Raw genomic sequence first — 22557 nt, 5'->3', positions numbered from 1 at the left:
TACTTTTCGCTTTGATATCCTGGTTTTGGGCTTTATCTTTTTGTGTTTTCTGCCTTGTGTAGTTTAGCTGTCCTTTGTGTTTCTCTCTCTCTTGCCGAAATGCTGTTTCTATGGACCTAATCATGGAGGCTGAAGAAAGAGTCTGGGGAGATCGAAAGTTTTTAAGCTCCTCAGACACAGAAGTTTCTTTGTTCATTTTGAACTGAAACTGATGGACTCTGTGACCGTACTTCAGTTCCTTCCCTTCCGAAATGATCGATAACCCTGCAAGTATAATTAAGCTCTTACAAAATAAGAAAGTTGTAAAGGAGGTAGTCTCTTTTATTTAATTGAAAGATCTTGAGGCTTGGCGCTCCCTGTATCTGCCTTTCACTTTGTTGGTCTTTCACTTTGTGTTCTGGAATATCTAGCTGGTCGTCTTCAAGGTAGCTGTTAAATTTCTTTATGAAAATGTACCCTCGTATTCCTCTGCAAATGTAGTTTTTCCTCTCCACTGCTGCCACCACCTCTCTTTCTCCCCTCTACCCTATCTCTGTCCTTAAGATGAGTTGGACTGCATATTTTTCAGCTTGTATAGGAGAGGTCTGTATTGTATTTTGATCCTTGCACGTTTATCTTAACCTCCATTTTTTTTTTTAAAAAAGCAAGCTAGCTAGTGGTCTGACTTATTAAAAGTATATGTAGTTGAACCTCTGAGTTAACATGGTGTTTGGTTTTGGTGACCACTTTCTCCTTTATCATTTTTTTTAAAGGAGTTTTGTTTGAGGCCGTTGGAGGGGGAAACTAAATGCAAAGTTTTGATGTAAGGTTTTGTACTGTTGGTGCTTGTTATGCCAACTAACTAGTTGTATGTAGTGAATGCAGTATTACTCACCACAGATTCATTTCACATGCATCAGAGGCAATTATTGGTTAGTTTTTTTTTCATGAAGGCGAGGAATTTCTTGTACTGTGAACTTTAAAAATGAGCCAGAAGCCATAGTTCTGTACTAGCTTATTTAAATTTTTGTTCCTGTTTGACAAACTCAAAAGCAGCATGTTGGTCAGATAGGATGTGTGTGCTTCAGTCTCTCAAGTGTCTGAGATGTGTTGGTATTTGTGAGACTCGAACAAAGTAATTTTATGCAAATTTTTTTAACACTCCTACATATGTAGTTCTTTAACAGCACCAAGTAACGTAGTGTGTGAGGAAAGTTATTAATCCAGCTCCATCTGTTTGATATAGTGTGAGGGAAAGAAATTAACGTTTAACTGACCTAAATTGGCTTCTATGGCTGATAAGAAGTAAATGATTTAGCTTGCAATTTATAGACTTACCTTTCCAGGCAGCAATAAAGGTTATTTTTAGTAGACATCTGAAAGGGCTGAACAAAATAAATGGCAGTGAACTTCAGTTTCCTTATATGGCTGATGCTTGGCAGAAAAGCAATGAAGTCTAAATGGGGTAATCCTTTTACAAAGAATGATCACTTTCCAAAGCAGTCTTAATGATCACTTTCCAAAGCAGTCTTAATGATCACTTGAGGTTGGTTTGTGTTAGGTTTTGGGTTTTTGTTTGTGGTTGGTTGGGTTTGTTGTTTTGTTTTTTTTTGGGGGGGGGGGGGGAGGGGGAGGATTGTAGCAATGACAAATTTAGTTGTAAACCTTATGTTCTTAATGGATGCAATTTTTTGTTTCTTTTTAGACCTTTTGCATTTTTCATGATGCACTTCATATTTTTCAATGTTGTGTAGAAGAATAGATCCTTTTAGTGGAGCCACAAGTTTTTACATCGGTGTTTTGTCACCATGGTAGCTGTGGATAAAGCCATTTGTAATGTTTAAAGTGTAATTCAGTACTGCTTTTACAGCTAATGGTTATATTGTAGAATTCCATTCATGTCATTAATATAGTTTAGGAGTTATGAAGGAGTGCGTTCTTTTCTTGAGATGAACTGTCTCCACTAAAAATCAAGATGATGTTGATAGTCATATTATGAATAAAATAATTTAAGTATACATATGGTAGCTCATGTTGTTTGAAACAACACTTTCATAGGTATGTGTTGATTGATTAGGGAAATATTCTTTTGACCTGGCTGTTTCTTGTGCGTGAATTAAATTAAACTCATATAAACATTGGTAATTTTAAGTAAGTATACTTGCAAAGAGAAATTGCAGCATATGGCATACTATGGAGTATGATTATCATGAGAATGATTTTCATATTAGTATAAATATGAATAGACTTGTCTTATGAATAAGCTGCCGAGTAGATAATGTTTGGTATAAATGCAGTACTCAATAGGGTATCTGTTTGCACATCACATTTATATAGAATGGATTAGGGGACTCCATGGAGAAAGTGTTATTGATTGAAAGTTGCCTAGTGTATTAAGCTGGTGGTATAAGAAAACAATGTTATGATTTGTCTTCAGTGGAATTTGTTTAGAGTCTGTGGTCCTAGGCATAGAGTGCAATGCTTGGAACATCAAAGCTAAGGGAAGGCTTGCACATGTGTAACATACGTTAAAGGTACCATGTTACTGTAGGTTCTAAAAATAGAAGGGGATGGAAGCAAATTCCTCAACTCAGCTTTCCTGTAGGAGTGTAATGAATCATTGGCCGTCTGCTTTGTTTTCTTGTTTTGTTGTCATCCTTCCTGCTCCCAAGCAAAAAGGAAAATCTTCTAGGGAAAATGGTTACATAAAGATTAAACGTTTGATATGTCATCTTTTCTGTAGATTCTCCCTATGGAATAACCTAATCTGCTAAAGGAGGGTCTGACATTTACTCCACATAGAGGAATTACAAATCTAACCTATTCTGAACGAGTAACTAGTTGATGGAAAAGCTACTCTTATGGATATGTGTCATGGTTTAACCCTGGCTGGCTTCCCCCAGTTTATATACCCAGCATGATGTCATATGGTATGGAATACCTCTTTGGGTAGCTTGGGTCACATGTCCTGGCTGTGTCCCCTCCCAATTTCCAGTGCCCCTCCAGCCCTCTCGCTGGCAGGGCCCAAGGAACTGAAAAGTCCTTGACTTAGTATAAACATTACCCAGAAACTACTAAAACCATCAGTGTCCTATCAACATTGTTCTCATACCACATCCAAAACACAGCACTGCACCAGCTACTAGGAAGAAAACTAGCTCTATCCCAGCTGGAAGCAGGACAATATGAAAATAGTATTCCTATGTGAGCATACAGATGTTGATAGGTGATATAGGTAGTTAAATGTGAATTATCTAGAAAATGAAGATTTAGAAGCCTCACTATTTTACCTTTGTCAACTTTTAGGTAAAACAAGATGTCAGACAACACTTTTCACATCAGAATGAAAACATTAAGGGTAACATGTTTATCAGTTTATGTAGTAAATAGTCCATAAATAATTTTTTTTTCACACTTAAGTGCAATATTTGTGGTAACCTATTAAAGTACTAGCTTAGTGTCTTTGGAACTTAGTGTTAGGAACTTTAGTGTTGTGGGTAACTTGTGAACAGTTCTGTGGTTACTCACATGGCAGACTCTAGTCCACTTCTGGACAAGAAATACTTTTTTTGGCAGGGTGGGAGCTTGTCAAAGCTTCAAACATGGATTTACCGTAATCCTTACAGTTCTCTTCATCTTTTGGAGCAGCTGCAGTGTGCCACTGCAGTTTCCAACTGTGAAGGTGGCACGCAGAGCCTGCTGTATCAACACAGCTGGCACATGATCTCCTGCTGAGTAAATATCAGTAAAAATTAATGGACCTAAATAATACTGCCTAGGATGTTTCAGTAATAATTAACTGTTAAGCAGTTCTACTGAGCTTAAGATCATAAGGGAACAGGTGATACAGAGAGAAACTTGACTGCTGTAATGACAAGATTGGTATGGGGTTTTCTGAAGTTTTTTTTTTGTTGTAAAACAATTGCTGAAATACAGCCTTTCTAATTAAGAATACAGTGTTCATGTATTGTGAGTAAAACCTTATAAATGTTAAGTTTTGAGAGTGAGGATGCTGATTTAGGAGAGATTTATAAATTTCATCTTCTGCGTAAGAAAAATGGAAAAAGTGAATATTGTTACACTGGAATTGATAGTATTTTTATTATATGGCAATTAGGATAATTTTGTTCTTTCTGCTTTTCTTCCTCATTAGTTACCAGTGTTTTTTTTTCAAGTACTTCTATGATGCTTAAATTTCAATGAGCATTTGGCTTATTACTCTTTGTTTAGTTTCACTTGTACTTCCCCTGAAGGTGATACAGGAGCATGATATTTCAACATTAAATTGCACCTTCCACCTTTAAAAATACATTGTGACTTTGGATGATTGAGAAATAACACTAAACAAACCTCTTCATTTTAATGAAGCCAAACTGAAGTGTACTTATGTTGGAGAACATCAGCATTGTGACTAACTTCCCTAAGGTAGTTTAAGTTGAAAAGTAGATTAGTTCTGGATACAGAACTAATTTGTAGATACTTGATACTAAGTGATTGTTATATATAGGAACAAGGAGTGATAAGTAAGCGGAGTCTGGGGACAATATGAACTATCTTGGCTGCCGTGGCTGTCCTGGAAGTTGTAATAATGTCAGAAGCCTCTAGAGTTTCTTGCATTTGAAGGCTGAATCTTGTTAGAAAAGATAGTGTGTACTCTCCTCCCCTCATTATCCCCTTCGGTAGATAATGAATAGGATAAGCCATACTTTTCTGTCCTATTTTTTGGCATGGCCAAGAAAATGTTAGTTAACAAGTCTTTTGCACAACTTTGTTGATTAAATAAGGTGGGGGAATGCTTTGTGCTTTTCTCTGTTCCATATCTCTCCAATGATTAGCCACAGTATAGACCCTAAAGATTACTTATGATAGTAAGGACAACTTCTGTCCCTGTAAATAGTAAAGCTACCAGAAAGAAGGTGATTCCAAAATGCACAACTTCTTTTATAGCTTCTCAGTTTTAAAATATCCAATATTATATACCCTCAAATCTTTTGTAAATAGAGCTATGGTTTCTGAAACTTATGCAAAAGTGTGAAACAAAATTTAATTCTGCAAGTATAAAGCTATGTTATATGCAAAGTAAAACTGTTAAAAGCAAACATTCTTTCAGATTCTCTTATTTAGATGAACACTGTGAGAATAATAACTGGAAGAAACTGCAAATCTGTATCCTCAGAGTGATCAGTTAAGAATTCACTAGGTACATGAGCTCCCTTTCCAATCACAAAAGTTTAAGTACACTGAATTCTCCAGGTTTGTATAGCTCAACATGTACAGTGCTATGCTTTATGTCTTGTAGACCCCGTCATGAAGTTGGCTGGGGTGGAATGAGCAGAGATGCATAAACGTGGTCTGGGTAGTGAGTTGTCTGACTATTTTGGATTCTCACACTTCCAGTGGAGGAGACTGCAGCTATTTGAGTAAAATTTCCTTTCTAGGAACAGCTAGGAAGGAAATACTTTTTTTTTTTTTTATGTGTCCAGCTTTGTGTTCTCTTGAACTTCAAATTGTACTTCTGAAGTAGATGCTTGGGGTGTAGTTGTCTTTCTGTGAGTTTTTAGTGCTCAGTGTCTGCTACTTGTGTCAGTTGTCTGTGGCTAGCTTTAGGAGTAAAGGAGCTCTGAAGTGGTTTGAAGTATTACTAAAAGTTACAAATACTTGAAATAAAACATTTCTAAAACAACTTTAACTTGAAGTGGATGGTATCTCCCTCTGAAGTGGCCAGGGGCTTATTCTCCTTGGTGGGGAAATCTCCAATGTTAATAACTGAATTAAAAATATTTGAAGTTCTATTAGTTTGTTAAAGGTAGCTGCAGAAGGGTGGTTGAAAAACAGTACCTGTCTTGGTGTCTGAAATTTGTGCTTTAAGTCTTGCTGCTGCCTTTAGAGCCTTTTCATCAGGTTTCAGGTCTAGTTGGCATGGGAAGTTCCTGTAGCACCTGTGTAGGGAAAGTTCTGGAAGAAAAGTTTCATGTTCTTCCATAGTCCTCTGTCCCCTAATTGTGGGGTCTAAGTTTAGTACAGTTGCAGAAATTCTTCAGCCTTCCTTGTCCTCCTTGTCTTTGGAGTTTTTCAGTACATATCTTCTAAAACTTTCAAAGCCTCCTAGGATGGAGAGGAGAGGGCATAGATGCTTCAAGTTGCATCAATATATCTAAACAAATGTCTGAACTGCAGTGCCAGATGCCTATGAATGTCAGTCACAGGTTCAGTCATCCAGAATTACTATGGATATAATTTTAAGTGTTTGGATGGTGGAAAGTGTTTCCAGGCTTGTCTGGAAGATGTGTGGGAGGCTGTAAAGAAACTGTTTGAGAACTGCAGTTCTTTTTCCCCACGTGTGACTGTAGTCATCCTGGAATTAACCCCCTTGAGGGGAGAAATGACAGTTTAGATGATGATCCCAATTGTCAGCAATTTGATCAATTACTGCAGGTCTTCCGTCTTTACTTTCAGGTAACCCTGAAGATAGGATGGAGGTTTATATTTGAAACTGGGTATCAGAGAACTCTTAAATAATTATACTAATGTAAAATATAGTGTGTGTGGGGGTTTCCTCTGGGGAAATGCTATACTCTAATAATCTGCATGTGCTTATGCATGCTTGTGGTTAAAACAAACAAAAAGCTTGGCTGCAGAAGCATTTACAAGATTGAGGCCTGGTTTTTTTCAGTAAAAGTAGACTGAAAAGTATGGCAGTCTCTTTCACGACTTAAATGCTCTGTAAATATTCACCTTCCATACTTATGCTACAGAGTATTACATGCAGGTGTTGAATTTACTTAGTTTCTACTTTGGCCACACTGGTAGGTGTACCTGAAGGAGGCGATGGATGTGCAGATAGCTGTTCACGTGCCCTGATAGCCTGCTGCTGGTCCATTTGCTTGCTGTGGCAAATTAATCTGTGGTGACCGGGAATGTCAGCTTGGTAGTTAGCTCCTTTTAGGAGAATGTAGTCATTTTGGGTTACTTCTGGTCACATAATCATATGTGATGTTAACCCTTGAGCTGCAGGTCATTTAAATTCTGAGGTGTGTTATAATTTTTTTTTGGTTGGCAATAAAGTTCATTACTGAGGAAGAAAATTCAAAAGCTAACAGCTTTCTGATTCATAGGTATCCAGCCTCTATATAATTTTAGTTGTGCTTTAGTAAACCTAGAATAAATAATCATGTATAAGTAATGAAGAATGTTCATTAATTCTTTAGTCGATATCTTTTTTGGGGAGGAATTACAGGCAGAGGGAATCAAGCGAAGAATGCTAGAAAATAATATTTGGAATAAACCTAGAATTTTACTTTAAGGTCACTTTTGTTGGTTCACATATGGATGTTGGAAAACTATTAAAAACAAGGTAAAAATTAAGGACTGATGGTTATATCTGAGTTTCTGTCCTTTCTGGGAATGTGACAGGAAGGGGAAATCAATTGGAACTCTGAATTTGGCAAACCATCCAGCTCTGATTCTGATAGATAAGATCAGAGATTTAATATGGGAGAAATGATCAGAGCTTTACTATTAGTATACTATTATTTAATTGTAATACATCTTATTTGTGCCTTTTATTTTAGGATACTTTTTTCTGAATGATGTGTTCTGGGGAAGGGAGCTTTCTATGGCTATTAGAAAATCCTGTTCTTCCCACGTATTGTTATTAATGTAGACTTTAATGTTTTGGGTCCAGTACCAGAGGTTTAATCTAAATAAAAAAGTAAACAATAGAAATACTATAAAAACATAGAATCATTTAGGTTGGAAAAGACCTTTGAGATCATAAAGTCCAACTGTAAATCCAGAACTGCCAAGTCTACCACTAAACCATGTCTCTACATGCCATATCTATGCATTTTTTTTAAACACCTTCAGGGATGGTGATTCCACCACCTTCCTGGGCAGCCTGTTCCAATGCTTGACCATCCTTTCAGTGAAGAAAATTTTCCTAATATCTAATCTAAACCTCCTCTGGCACTTGAGGCTGTTTCCTCTTGTCCTGTTGCTTCTTATCTGGGAGAAGAGACCTCCTTCCCACTTGCCTACAGCCTCCTTTCAGGTAGTTGTAGAGAGCAATAAGGTCCCCCCTGAGCCTCTTCTCCACACTAATCAACCCCAGTTCACTCAGTTGCCCCTCATAAGACTTTTGCTTCAGACCATTCACCAGCTTTGTTGCCCTTCTCTGGACATGCTCCAGCACCTCAATATCTTCCTTGTTTGGTTTTGGGCCCTTCACTAAACAGTATTCAAGGTGCAGCCTCACTAGTGGCGAGTGCAGGGGGGCAATCACTTCCCTAGTCCTGCTGGCCACACTGTTTCTGATACAAGCCAGGATGCTATTGGTGGTCTTGGCCACCTGGGCACACTTTTGGCTCCTATTCAGCTGCCTGTCAACCAACACCCCCAGGTCCTTTTCTGCCAGGCAGCTTTCCAGCTGCTCTTCCCCAAGCCTGTAGTGTTGATAGACTTAAAATAGATTTTGATAGACTTAGATGAGAATAATTTACTCTTAGATTTGTATTTATCTGGGCGAGCTCCTCTTTTTCAAGGAGCATTTATTTTGTCTTGCTGCAGTGAAGCGAAGCTTAAGTGCTGAGGATCATGGCATTCCTGTGTGCTTTTAGCAATGCTACTCTTGCTAGAGAAAAGCAGTGGAGCAGGCAAACTTTTCTGTTGGATTTTCCTGTGAGAAATCTGTGGGAGTGGTATCGTCAAGATTTCAAATGTCCTGTAGTCTTTCACAACCTTAGTGTTACTGAATTGTTTTTTGCAGCAGTCTGTGATGCCTTAAGGGAAAGATTATGGCCCTGCTGATGGAGCAGGTTAAAAGAAAGTGTTATGGGATGGGGGAGAAATAAGTCTTTAATCACTGGGGTTTTTTCTTGTCCTTTTTTTTTTTTTTTTACTTCACTTTACTACAGTGTATACTGTAGTTCCATTCCTTCAAGCCTTTTTTAGATGTAAAGCATTGCTTTGTAGGCAAGTAATTGACTTCTTGCAAAAATACGTATAGCACTTGCTGAGCAAGAGTGTCCTCCACTTAAGACCACATCCTGCAAATATTTCTTCGTGTTGTGCATTGAGTTCAGAACTGAAACTGCTGATGTAATCACTGTCTGGAGTATAACTATTTACTAACCTGACTGAGTATCTTTGCTGCTTCTTAGTTGCCTGAAGTACCTGTAGGACTGAGAGATTTGGCATGGTTAATTTCTGTTTAAATTGTTCCCTTGACCCCTCCTCAAACTTCTTGTCTTTACTGGTTGATTCTTTTTGATACTAAGAGAAAAAGATCAATAACAAAGTTATCACCTTTAATTTAAAGAAGTCCTAATTTAGAAAGACCGTGACTGAATATATAGTCTTGGAATCTCCTGAATTTACTTCAACAGTAGGCAGTATGCTTCCTCCTCTCTTCTTCCTGTGTGGGTCCTTTGCTTCATTTGTGAAGACTTGGTACTGAGAGTCAGTGAGTGAGTTGATTAACAAGCTGATTAATTAGGAAAAAAACCCATCCCAAAACTCCCCCAATATCTTGCAGGATTAGTCTTTTTGGGTCAGTTGCTGATCATGCTCATGGTGTGTTTAAGCAAACCCTAGACTTAATAAAAGGCAGGTGTGAATAGGGGAAAGCAGGGCTTGCTCTTTCTTTAGTGGTCTCTAGTTTAGATTAAGCACAATGGGAATTCACTTGCTTTTTGAGTTCCAGTTGCCGGGTTAGAGTATTCTTACTCAATCACAGTAAATCTAAACTTTTTCTTCATCACTGATTTGTTCCTTAGTAATCATTCCATAAAAATCAAAAGTGCAGTTAAAAACTGGAATGCTTACCCAGTTATGTCTCTTTTTGGGGCAGATATAAAGTGTACTGCTCTCTATCTTTCCTGCTTTTTTTTGCCATATGCATGTTGACTTCTAGACTTTGGACAGTAGGCTGGGAATTTCATGCCTATCTAAAATAGTTTGTAATTGCTGTATTGATGGGAAATAACAAACTGCAGTAAGAACTGAAATTGGGAAAGGAGTGGGGAGCTGCTCAGTCCTTTGTTGCTGAGGGCATTAAGTAGTGTTTGGTTTTGGTTGGGGTTTTTTTGGTTTTTTTTCTCCTTCCCCTGCAAGCTACCTTCCAGAGTACTTGCTTTTCAGACTTTTGTACCTAGTTCCTTTAGTTCCTAGGGATTTCTGGTGGCTTTATATTTTTGATTGTCAGTAGGGATCTCTTGATTGAAATGTGTAGGTCAACAGTGCTTGCATGTGGGATGCTCTGCTTTCAAGTTAGACCCCAAGGCTACTGTGAATGGAAAACTGACAAGTGATGGGCAGTTGGTGTGATTAGTAAACAAGTTCATATATTATGTATTGTCACTAGTAGAATGATGCAATTAGAAATATCTGTAACTGATAATGTGGGGTGACATTATTATATTTTACTCTTTAATCTTGGATGGGTAATGCAGAACTACCTTCAGTTGTGGAGGGATTAAAGGTGCAACATAATTTAGGAGGCAGGGGATGGAAGAACAGGAGGCATTTAGTTTCATAATTCTAAAATCTGGGAAATTTACCACACTGGTGTGAAGGTGTCTTGTGACTGTGCCGTGGGGCCACGTACACTTGGCTGTCCCGCACTCATAAAGTGCGGGTAACAAAATTACTGGTCCTTTTCTCATCTCTCCCTGAAAACTGGCAAAAGGTAGACAGAAAAAAAAATATTCTTGCTTTGATATCAGCATTTTAAGACTCTTTAATACTGTGCTTCTAAAGATTAGAGTGGGAGCGATGTGGAAAAGCACTAGTGAGTAGTTGTCCCATAATGGAGGAAAGTATCCTAGTTCCTATAGTCTCAAGTAAAATTAACTTCTTGATCTGAGTTTAGATTGCTGTTTCCTTTAATGAATTTTAGAGGCACTGTATGACGAATACTTGAGTTGTGTGCATTGTTTTCCTTCTTCAGTCACGCCAGTATTGGTGACTGTTACTTCTGCAAGAGAAGCCTTGCTGTATGATGCCTGCTTATTGGAGTGGTAATGTGTCAAATAGCTTACCTGCTTAAGGATGTTTTTAAAACTTTCTCATGCCAGTAGTTGTCTATTTGTATGTCCTGCTCCTTAATCTGCAAAATAACTGCTTATCTTCTGGTTGACAAGTATTTCATGTAGCACATCAGAGGAAATAGTGATTACTGAAAGATAATTTCTTTTCTTATGGTGCTAGGATGGAAACAAAGCTCAGCAGAATATATGAAGTCCCAAATTACTTTGAATGTTATATTCAAGAAGATAACTAATGTGTCTTTCTTTCAAACCATGTAGTATAGGGATTAACCTATGCAGGATCTGGAGACAGTGAATTCTTTCCTTAAGGTGGTTTCCAAAAGGATATCTTCTGCATATTTGAGAGGAATTATAAAAAATGCATTCACAGTCTAGTTAAGAAATAAAAAACAAAGTGTCTGTTGACCTTGCAAATGAGCATGAAATAATTGAACTTTTTTCTTTCCCTCATGTGTCTACTTAATTTGTGATAGTCTATCTGTAATAATCTAGAGCTTGATAAATAGGAATTGACCCTGAACCTAAGTATGTGTTTAGGTTTTTGGGTTTTGGTTTGGGGTTTTTTTGCATAACTTCATGTTTGTATTCCTCCCTGTTGTGGTTTAACTCCAGCCAGCAATTAAGATAGTGTGTGGTGTTGGATTGTTGTATGTTGAAGCCAGTTCTGATTCCATTACTGCTGCACTGGTCTGGTCTCATCAAAGTTCATTCTTTAATAATGTGGTGATTGAAAGGGAGTCAGGTTCAGATCCCCAAATCCAGAGTGGCAGAGATGGGTGCCACAAGGTGCTCAGTGCGGCAATGGGCACATAGCTACCATAGAAGTGATAATATACAGTGTTGTATAGCAATTCACATCACAATTCGGTTCATTGGCTATTCTCACCCAGAACCCTTGAGGCACACATCGAACTTCCCTATCTTCCCACATTACCCGCCAAGTGCACCCAGATCCTTGAGCAAAAGCAATCCCATAAATGGGTTTGCCTTTGCCTGGAGTAGGAATGACCCAGACTGTTTTCCCAAGCATATTTTTAAGATGCACTACAGGAACTTTATCCCCTTCTACAGTACATAAAAGCTTTGATTGGGCAGGGCCAGCTTGGTTGGCAGATCCTCCCGTGTTGACTAACCAGGTGGCCTTTGCTAAATGTGTATCCCAGTGTTTCAAAGTTCCACCACCCATTGCTTTCAATGTAGTCTTTAACAGTCTATTGAATCATTAGATAGTCCCAGAGGCTGGTGCATGATGGGGAATGTGATATACTCAGTCAGTGTCATGCTCTTTGGCCCAAGTGTCTATGAGGTTGTTTTGGAAATGAGTTCTGTTGTCTGACTCGATTCTTTCTGGGGTGTTATGTCGCCATAAGACTTGTCTTTCAAGGCCCATGATAGTGTTCCAGGTAGTGGCATGGGGCACAGGGTATGTTTCCAACCATCTGGTGGTTGCTTCCACCATTGTTGTTGCATGATCTGTTATCTCAGCCTTTGGTGACATTCAGAAACCTTTGCCTTCTGACCAGTCCATGGTCGCTTCCAAGATTCCTGGACAACTGGGATTTCCTATTTGATCACATAATGAGCTCGATGCAGCCCACTTGGTGTAGTATCACTTCTGTGATGTGTAGAGGAAGCCCTCCCTTTAAACATCCAGCCCAGCACTTGGTAACCAGGGTGCCAGAAGGAGCTTTGCTTCAGTACTGATCACTTCCGAAGTAGCTCAAACCCCTTCATAAGCTGCCAATATCTCTTTTTCAATTGGAGTATAGTGGGCCTCAGATCTTCTCTATCCCTGACTACAAAAGCCCAAGGATCAACCTCAAATCTCCCCTGGTGCTTTCTGCCATGGGTTCCAGGTAGAGCCATTCTCCCTGGCTGTGGTGTAGAGCACGTTCTTTACATCTTGCCCAGTCCAAATGGGCCCAAGGGCTACTGTTTGAACTGTCTCCTGTTTAATTTGGTCAAAGGCTTGTCATTGCTCAGGGCCCCATTTAAAATCATTCTTCATTAGGGTCACGTGATAAAGAGGGCTTATAATCAGACTGTAATTTGGAATGTGCATTCTCCAAAAACCTACAAAGCCTAAGAAAGCCTGAGTTTGTTTCTTAACAGTAATGTTTCCACCAACTAGTATTTTGTTGATCACATCCGCTGGGATCTCATGAGCTCTATCTTGCCATTTTGTTCCTGAAGACTGGATCTCCTGTGCAGGTCCTTTGACTTTACTTTGGTTTATGGCAAAACAAGCTTTCAGAAGGTTTTTGACTATTTTCTCCTCTTTCTCAGAAACTTCTGCTGTGTTGTCCCACACTATGATGTCATCAATGTATTGCATGTGTTCTGGAGCTGCAGCCTGGATCAGTCCTTGATAGATGGTAGGGCTGTGTTTCCACCCCTGGGGTAGTCAATTCCAAATGTACCGGAAGCCCCTCTAAGTAAAGGCAAACTGTGGCCTGCACTCCGCAGCCAAAGGGATTGGGAATAATGCATTTGCAATATCAGTAGTGGCATATCCCTTGGCTGCCTTTTGATACCATTTCATATTGAAGTTCTAGCATGTCTGGTATGGCAGCACTCAGTGGTGTGAGGACTTCATTCAGGCCATGATAGTCCACTGTTAGTCTCCATTCTCCATTAGACTTTTGCACTGGCCATATGGGGGTATTAAAGGGTGAGTGGGTCCTGCTGATCATTCCTTGGCTCTCCAGTCAAAGAATCAGCTTATGGATGGGAATTGGGGAGTCATGGTTGGTGTGATATTGCTGCTGGTGTGATATTGCTGCTGGTGCACTGCTGTGGTAGTGATCATCACCTGTTGTTCTTTGACCTTCAGCAACCTCACAACAGAAGGGTCTTTGAGAGACCAGGCAAGGTAGACAGCTGCTTAATTTCCTCCATCTCTAAGGCAGCTATGCTAAAAGCCCACTGGTACCCTTTCGGGTCCTTGAAATACTTTCTCCCGAGATAGTTAGCTGTTGGGATCCCCCTGTCACTCCAGAAATACTAATGTGTTCTGCCCTTGTATAGCTTGATGGCATTAGAGTACACTGTGCACCAGTGTCTACTAGAGCCTTGCACTCCTGTGGGTCTGATGTGCCAGGCTGTTGGATCCACGCAGTTCAGTAAACCCAGTTGTCCCTGTCCTCTACCTGGCTGGAGGCAGGGCTCTTCTAGTCCTGGTCATAGGATTCTCTAACAGGGCAGAGAGTTGCTGTAGCGCAGAGCAGCCCTGCCCAGTTATATCTTGCAAAAATGGATTATTATTCCTTTTCATAGACTTGAGAGTAAGATCAGCCCCTCCGCTCTGGGAGACTGGAGCAGCAACCTTCCTGGAAGAACCGCTATTTGTGATTTGTTTTTTTCCTTGCAATTTATGTAACTGCCTCCAGGGCTGAGGTAAGTTTTCCATCCCGCCTCCTCGTGTCCTTTCCGTGGTCCTGCAGGTAAACCCACAGGGTACCCTGTGGTGTGTACCCCTATAATCCTCCCTCTTGAGTAGAAGAGTGCTTACTGTTAATAGCTGAGCTGTGGGTCTATGCAGGTGGGGAGTAGGATCTATCTTTATCGAGTCACTGGACCAGTTTCTCCACAGCCAAGGTGAGGGAAAGAGAGAGTTTGTCTTCATATTCCTGGAGTTGGAGAACCACTTCATCCACTGTTGGTGGTGCTTTGTCTCTCCAGCTCACTACTGCCAACAAGTTGGCATGTGACAATGATGCGCTCTGTACAAATTTCCACCACATGGGTCATGTGCATTGTACTTCATCAGGATCTGTGGGTAACTGTGGATCATCCTGGTCATAATAATCTCTTTCATGGCTAATTCCCTCGGGTACTGGATACCTCTCTCCATGGTGGCCCACTTGCCTGGGTGACATGTATCCCCTCAAGGAGGATATTACCTTTCCTTCACACTTGACAGGAGTCACCTCTAGAGGTGAGGACTTGTGTCCCTCTTCCAATTGCCCTGTCAATGCCCCCTTCCCTAGAAAGTGATCCCAGCTGCTTGGCTTCCCTCTGATTCCAGGCTACTAGCCCAATTATCCTAGCGTTGGAGCAACCAGGTGACAATGTGCTCACCTGGGTGACAGCTGAAATAATTTTGCATATCCTGCAGCTCATTCAGGGATAGGGATTGAGTGGTTGCCTCTTGTTCTGCCTCTTCCTCTGGTTCTTGTGATGACCCTGCTTCGTCTTCCTTTGCTAAAGGAGCTGGGTTTTGTGTCCGTTTCTTCTTGAGTATAGGGGCAACTGATACTGGCGCAGGTTGGTCCTCAGGTTCAGTTGCATCACCCATTGTGGGGGTTGGAATAGCTGCACATAGTTGCTTAATCCTAAACAAGATCTGAACTACATTCAGCATTCTTAGCAATAGGACCAGGGCCAGCAATAGGTTTGTCTCAACATACTAAGGATATTCAAAAGTTTCAAAATTCGTAAATGCTTCTGTGATTAGCCTGGAGAAGGAAGGTGTCTCCCCTATAGGTTGACTCTCTGAGGAGAAAAGGCAAAAGGTGTAATTATTAATAGTTCCCACTAAATGGCTCCCAAAGTGCAGAGGTGATGACAGTGCTGAGTACACATACCAGATTAGTTTCTCGACCAGCAAGTCTATTAAGTATAAGTACTATAAGCCAGTAAGTACAACACAAGGATGATAAACAGTGTAATAGGGAATATATACTGCAAGCGTTCCATAACGCAACCCTGAGATCACATGTAGCAAATAACATTGTGACAGTGACTACTAAAATAATATAGTAAATGCTTAGAACAAATTTGTTTTAAGACGCTCTGGTCAGATCTGTTATCTCAACCCTTTGTGCCCTGTGTTGAGGGTCAGAAAGGACACTTGTGGTTTAACCCCAGCCTGCAACTAAGTATCACGCAGCTGCTTGCTCACTGCCCACCCCCCAGTGGGATGGGGAAGAGAATGGGAAAAAGGTAAAACTCATGGGTTGAGATAAGCTTAATAATTAAAATAAGGTACAAATAATAAAAATAATAACAACAGTAATTGTAACGGGGAAAATCCTCTCTCTCCTCATTTCCAAGGGGGAAAAACAAGTGATACTCAATACAATTGCTCACCACTCAGCCAGTCCTTGAGCACCTATTGGCAGGCCCTGGCCAACTTCCCTGAGTTTATGTACTGAGCATGACTTTCTGTGGTATGGAATATCCCTTTGGCTAGATCGGGTCAGCTGTCCTAGCTCTGCTCTCTCCTGGCTTCTTGTGCACCTGCTTGTGGCGATTGAGGCAGACTTTGCAAGGATGGTGAAGCAGAGATGTTTATTGTTTGTTAGTTACAGCTTTTATAAGTTCATACTCTGTACATGCGCTGCTAAAAGTTTTATTATTGGTCAAACTCTACTGTCCACGCGCCCAGCCGCTGTTCGCTATAGGCTACTCTGCTGTTCACACTGTTTCCTTATCTTCTAGAGGTGAGATCACATTCTTCCTTTGTTTCTGTTCCCTCTGTTTCTTCTTGCACTCCTCAACATTATTTACTTTTTTGCTGCAGGATGAGAGCTGCACATTATCAATGTCAAACAACCCGCTGTCTGTCCTCTATAATTCCCCCTTTTTGTTTTTCAATTACAAAAAATTGTTTTTAAGTTATGGACTGTTCATTCCTTTTTTTCCTATCACTTAATTACCAATTTTAGCCTTATTTTATGTGTACATTTGTACATTTCAATCAGGTTCATTGTTGCAGCCTACTAGTTTGTGCTGCAGCAAGGCTTTTACTGTCAGTCAGATTCTACTGTCTGTGCTGTTTCTCCTTCCTCCAGAGGTCAGACCACACTGCTGCTGCTCCTCCATCCAACCCCTTCTCACACAATCCTCAGGGCTATTGAACTACTTAGCAGGAATGAGCTACAGCTGCACATCCATCCATGTCAATCAACCCACTGCCTCTGAGGCAAGGCCACAGCTGCATATTATCAATGCTAATCAACCCACCGCCTTCATTCCTCTACAGTTCATAAAATGTAAAACTTCTGTTATCAGCATATTTCATACAGAGGGGTCAACACATAGGTTTATGATTACTTATAAGAACATGCAATAAGGTATGGAAATGTTATGAAAATATCTTAACAGAAACTGTTAATCAAATAAATGAGCATGAGAAACTTTTTGACTTGTATATTCTGTATATAAGCTGTTACAAAACATTTCCTATCCCAAAAGAAAAAGATAAAACCTACTTAAAAGCTCTTGAAATCTTGCACTTGGACGAATGTTCCACTGTGCCTCTGTTCTGAATCATGGAAGTGGAAATTGTGTAGAACAAAGTTTTACTTTAAATAATTGTTCAACTGTTATTGCTGCTTTTCAGAGAACCTGAAAGCATACAATGAAAACTTAGAACTAAACAAACCGCTGAATGGACACATTTAGATTGTTACTGGAATTAAATGCAGAAGTTAACTATAAAAGTTTCTCAAAATGTTCTGGTTGCTTTGTGACTTGGTTGGGTTTGTTTCTCATTTTTTGTTTGGGTTTTTTTTTGTGAAGTAACCAGAGACACCTTATTGTACAGAGAAGCTCATATTTATATCTCTGAGCCTGGATACAAATTCCAGCTGTATGTACCACCAGGCTCAGGGCAGAAACCATTCATGCAGTTACATAGCTATATATCACTACAAGCATGCAGGCACCTATTAAACACTAGATAACCATGTTTATATTCCTTTTCTTCACAATACCCAGCTGTTCTCTCATCTCCTGTCTGATCAGACATTCTTCATCCTCTTCTCATACATCTATCTTCAGACATTCTCTATCCTCCTCTTCTTTGCCTGTGAATTGTGATGAGGCAAAGGTGGTGTGTAGCTGGGTGACCGTGACCTGATTTATGTTACAATCAACTAAATGCTGAATACAGGAAAAAAGGCATGGGAGACAAGGCAAACATCAATAAGGTGGTTGAAGATAATTATAATAAATCCTGTAATACTTTTGAGCCATAGCCCAAAGTTTCCCAGCCGTGAGAAGAGACCAAAGGTATCCCACCCCTGGCTTTGCTGCAGATCTTTGTTTAAGGCTTTTAAGTTTTGTATGCTTTTGTGGATTGATTCAGAGTGGCCACTCAGATTCATGCAATACATCCCATCAAAGTCTTCACACCCATGTCCCTGTGCTAACAATAAAAATAAATAGCAACTCAGTTCTGTAGCAACATATGACGGTAAGAATTGATATCTCCTAATAAGCTTGAAAAAAGTAGCATTTGTAGTATTACTTTGTTTAGCAAGCTAGCAGCCTAATTTACTAAGCAAGTTAAGGGCGTGTACTATTCTTACAGAAGAGATGAGAGAAGCAAAAATGTGTTATGCTGCATTCCAGAACTCAGCCTGAGAGTTACAGTCTGCTGTGAGTTCTGTGTTATAAATATTTAACACATGTTGAGGTTGCGATTGCAAAAGAGCTGCAATGCCCACTTGCAATCTTTATTAGCATTATCATAGCTAGTTGTTTTAAAAGCAACCCCTGAGCTTCCTCATGCTCCACTTGTTGTTGCAAAATATTCTGAAGCCGATCAATAAAGTTAGTATGTGACTCTCTAGGACCCTGCAAGACTGTGGTGAAATGACTCACTAGAGGCTCGCCCAGACTCCAGTGTGGTATCCGGACTGCCTTAATAGCCATCTCCTTCATTTGCAAATATTGCAAATATTTGTCCCTGGGATACCTTGTCCGAGTCACGGAATCGGCACAATTATTTTCCCCAGCTGACTGCTCATAGTTAGCAGCAATTCCCTGATTAAGGTTTTCAATCAAGGCCACTACACATAGCTCACAAAAATCAGATAACCACATCATATACTGTATCAGAGTTAGTACCATACAAAGTAATAACATCCAATCATGCAGTGTGAGTGTATAAGGCTCTGCCATCCCTTCAAGAAGGGACATAGCAAATGTACTATGAATTCCCCCCTTCCTGCATTGCTTTGCTTAACTCTTTAACAGCCTCGTATTGCAGAGGCTGCCACTCTGGTTTAGCACTGTTAGTAGAATTAGTCGACACTTGGCGAAGAGTAGCCAGAATTTGCCACCAAGTTGCTAAATGCATTCCCGCCATAGAGTCCCCCTCTGTGGCAGTATCATACAATTGTCTGCCGCTTGCTGGGCAGGAATTTGCAAATTGTCATCAGGTGGAAAGTCTGGTACTTTGTTACAGATCCATTCTAACAGAGTCACTAGCTGTGGACCTGTCACAGCTTGTTGCTGAGCTGCAAGCAGCTGTCGCAATACGTCCAGGTTGCGCTGTTCATCTTGGGATAACTCCCCTCCCATCGTTCCCGACTGCTTACCTTTTTTTGTAGGTGATGGGTCCACAAAGATTTTGCAGATTCTAGTTTAGTCGAGCTACACCATCAGTTTGGGGCTCCGTGAGCCTCCCACTTAAGTCCCACATTGTCAAAGAAGAGGTTGCCGTAGAATCTGCCTTTGATGCTGCATCAAAAAGCATCTTTCCTGCTTCTTCCCAAAGCTGAGTGCGAAATGCTGTTGTGGCATCTGCAGCGTGTCCCTGCTTGTGCAGCCAGGCAAGCAAAAGTTTCATAGCTGCTTTGTCATACTTCACCCCTCTCCTCTCCAGTATTTTCATTATCATACTGCATATCGATTTTTCTTCACTTGACATATGTGAACCCATAACGTCCCCAGCTGCTCACCTGTAGAGGTGACGAGGTCTGGACCGAACAGCTCCAGCTGGGTGTCGCCACCAACTGCTTTTATGGCCCACAGCTTATTGACCAGCACATCGGGGTCACCATTTGTGGCGATTGAGGCACAGACTTTGCAAGGATGGTGAAGCAAAGATGTTTATTGTTAGTTAATTACATCTTTTAGAAGTTTATACTCTGTACACGTGCTGCTAAAAGCTTTGTTATTGGTCAAACTATTGTCCACATGCCCAGATGCTGTTCGCTATAGGCTACTCTCTGCTGTTCGCTCTGTCTCCTTGTCTTCTAGAGGTGAGATCACATTCCTCCTTTGTTTCTGTTTCCTCTGTGTTTCTTCTCACACTCCCTCAAAGTTGTTTACTTTTTTGCTGCAGGATCACAGCTGCAGGTTATCAAACAATCCACTGTCTCCATCCTCTATACCTGCTCATTGGTAGAGCATGGGAAACTTGAAAACTCCTTGACTGAGGGTAAGCACTACTGTTTCAGTTGTTGCTATCAACATTATTCACATACTAAATCCAGAACACAGCACTCTGCCAGCTACTGAGAAGAAAATTAACTCTATCCTAGCTGAAGCCAGGACATGCCTTCCTCCTACTCCAAGGGTTTTTTTGATTGGAATATGAACTGCATTCACTTTTTCTGGTTTTTTTTTTTTTGTTTGTTTGTTTGTTTTTTTTTTAGTTATCTATCTTTCTGGTGTTTTTTTTTTTCCTTAAAATGTGAAGTAGATAATTTTTTTTTATGTTGTAGATAGTCTTGTCTCTTTTGGGGAGGAGTCAGAGACTTAAACTGGAGTCTATTTTCAGTGTTTCTGTCACTTGGATTATAATATAATATTACTGTGATTTAAGCATGGGCTATAGGATATGTTCTTTTAAAGTCTGAAGTGTTTGATAGCAGTACTAACTCTTTTTTGCAATAGCTAAACAAAACTTTATATAGCTAGGCAGACCCTGATCTTTAATGTTGTGGAGCTGTTGAAAAAAGGAACAACAGTAACAGAGGACTAGAAACAGAGTACAATGAAAACATTTTCTTCTTTTTTTTAATTCATAACTTCTTTTCAAATGCAGCATGATTTTCATAAGTGCGGTAGGTGGAGTAAAATCCAAGTTGATTGTTTTCATACTTGGCTTTGCAGCCACAAAAATACTTGTCCTTTTTCAGATATTGTCTTTAAGGGATGATTTTGTGCATTCAGTAGTGCAAATTAGTTCTGAGAAGTCCTGGTTGTTCATAGCTGTTCTGAAATTAGTTTATAACTCAAATGTAATATGGGTGTTTTTTCATACAGTGGCCTGCCCATCAGGGGTTTGAGTTGGAATTGGTTCTTGGTGTTAATTAGGCAGAGTATATTTTTTAATTAAAAAAAAAATAGTATGTGATAATGAAAAAGCTAGGAGTAAGCTGTAGTGTTAGTTTGACTTAGAAATTAAGTTTGGTATGGGAAAAACTTAAAATAGAGGAAGAAGTGTCAGAGCAAAAGATCTTTCTTCTAAAGCTGTGTAAAATGCTTATTTTCCTACTCATTCTCCCCAACCCTTAACTTTTGGGGTCTAGCTCAACACTGAGCACTTGTAGCATTTATGCCTGGGTAGTTAATTTTTTATCAAAGAGAAAAATCTTAAATTTTTGATTTAGTAACAAGAAGATGGTTAATGGTCACGGGAAATATATTGCAATTGCCAGTGGAGTTAAATTGATGTCTTTCTTTTGAACTTGTTTAACATCTTATTTGTCAGTAGGAGGAAAGAATGGAGGACAGAGGAATGTTCCAGACCCCTTTTACAGTCCTTTGGATAATCATCTTTCATGTAATGTGTGCAATTGTTCATATAACCCTACGGTTACTACATTCTTTTTCTAGTTACCTGGGATATAGTGGAAAGGTCAGTGATTGAAGCACTAATGGAAGGTACTACTTAATTTGAGACTTGCTAGAGGTAGCTACAAACTTGGACATGTTATCTGGAGGACTCAGCATGTTCAGCAGTCCACTGCCTATCTGTAAAGATGCCACTTAAATCTGAAATTGAACAGAAAGTTTAACCTACTGTGGAAGACTGCAAGACAAGGGAAAAGGAAGGTATTCTTCTCCTCTTAAGAGCCAAGAAAGCTGTTTCAGTCATTACGTTATAGAGCAGCAGTTCCTAAATGGGGTGTGTATGAAGGGAGTTGCTAGCCAGATATAAACTTGATTTAATACAATACTTACGTTAATATTTTTGTCATAAAAAAATTTGACTGTAGGTGGGAAAGCAGTAGGAAAACTTGAGGGAAAGTTCCAGATCCACCACCATAAGGGACAGCAACCCAATTTTTTTTTTTATTCCCAAGCAAGCCAGAAAAGTAGCAGTATAGTCATCAACCCTGGCATCCTTCAGTTTCTAGCTGTGCTGGTCATGGCACTGTAGGAAGCTGATACCAGCAGTGCTTTGGAAAAAGGTAGCTGAGATCTGTTAAACAATCCTACTCGTATGGAGATTTTAGAGTTTGCTAAATGTCACAGTGTGTTCTGGAAGTGGCAGAAACAGTTATTTTAATGGTGATTCTCTTGCTGTTCTTTGTCTTAGAAGTTTTAGGAATCACAAAACTCAGTTTTGTGTCTGTATGGTGAATCCTTTCTGAAAAAAGAATGCTAAATAAAACGTTCCTCAGGAACCAGATTCTTGAAAGAAAGATTCTAGTTATCAACCTACCTAGACTTATTAGACACTTTTTTCTTTTTTTGGAGGGTGGTGGTGGTGGTGTGCATCTTCTGTATTTTGGCACCTTATGTGAACTGGCCCCAACAAATGTTGTCAAGATGAGGCTATGGTTAT

At 39.9% G+C, this 22557-nt stretch overlaps 1 protein-coding gene across 19 annotated transcripts in view; it reads left to right on the top strand.

Annotated features, from left to right (window-relative positions):
* The window catches only part of LOC130141885 (erbin-like), a 123967-nt gene that overhangs the window by 644 nt on the left and 100766 nt on the right, over positions 1 to 22557 (top strand). For 16 of the 19 annotated variants that reach the window (XM_056323166.1, XM_056323163.1, XM_056323169.1 and 13 more), the window contains exon 2: positions 20104 to 20199. The exons of the other annotated variants lie outside the window; for them this stretch is intronic. The gene's annotated coding sequence lies outside the window, so the exon portion shown is untranslated. The remainder of the gene's footprint in view (positions 1 to 20103; positions 20200 to 22557) is intronic. 19 annotated transcript variants of the gene reach the window in all.

Source organism: Falco biarmicus, chromosome W (assembly GCF_023638135.1).
Source record: "Falco biarmicus isolate bFalBia1 chromosome W, bFalBia1.pri, whole genome shotgun sequence".
NCBI lineage: Eukaryota > Metazoa > Chordata > Aves > Falconiformes > Falconidae > Falco > Falco biarmicus.
Note: the sequence above shows the minus strand (reverse complement) of the source record. Positions and strands in the feature narration are given on the sequence as shown.